We start from the raw sequence: 402 nt of genomic DNA on the forward strand, positions 1-402 counted from the left end.
AAACATTCACTCACCTCCACTCCCTGCACATCGTGTATCTGTGATTTCACTGTTGATCTGAGCTGGTGATCAGTCCAACAGTTCAGGACGAGGAGTGAAAACAATTTATCGTCTCTCTTCACTGACGAACTGAGACACTCTGAGAGATTACATTGATCAATATGAGTTAATTAAAGGTCCATTATAGTATAAATGTACACATCCATGTGTCCTTTGATTATAAAGCAGGTCTGGCTTCTATATTAACACTGTGAAAGGTGTGATGATGCTGAGAAAGGTTTCGCATGCTGGACTGAAGTCCTGTGATGTCACTTCCTCTTGGCTGTCTGACCGCAGCTGATTACAGAGACAAACAGCTGGAGGTGATGCAGCTTTGAACTGACTGTCTCTTCTTCTCTCTCT

At 42.8% G+C, this 402-nt stretch overlaps 1 non-coding gene across 1 annotated transcript; it reads left to right on the forward strand.

The window, feature by feature from the left end:
- Window positions 1–254: 254 nt before the first annotated feature.
- Window positions 255–334, forward strand: LOC111645779 (small nucleolar RNA SNORD53/SNORD92). The gene has a single exon (XR_002759900.1). It is a non-coding gene; the product is annotated as a small nucleolar RNA SNORD53/SNORD92 (small nucleolar RNA).
- Window positions 335–402: the final 68 nt, after the last annotated feature.

This window comes from Seriola lalandi, unplaced genomic scaffold (genome assembly GCF_002814215.2).
Source record: "Seriola lalandi dorsalis isolate HSWRI2012SDOR001 ecotype SW California unplaced genomic scaffold, Sedor1 jcf7180002022122, whole genome shotgun sequence".
Lineage (NCBI taxonomy): Eukaryota > Metazoa > Chordata > Actinopteri > Carangiformes > Carangidae > Seriola > Seriola lalandi.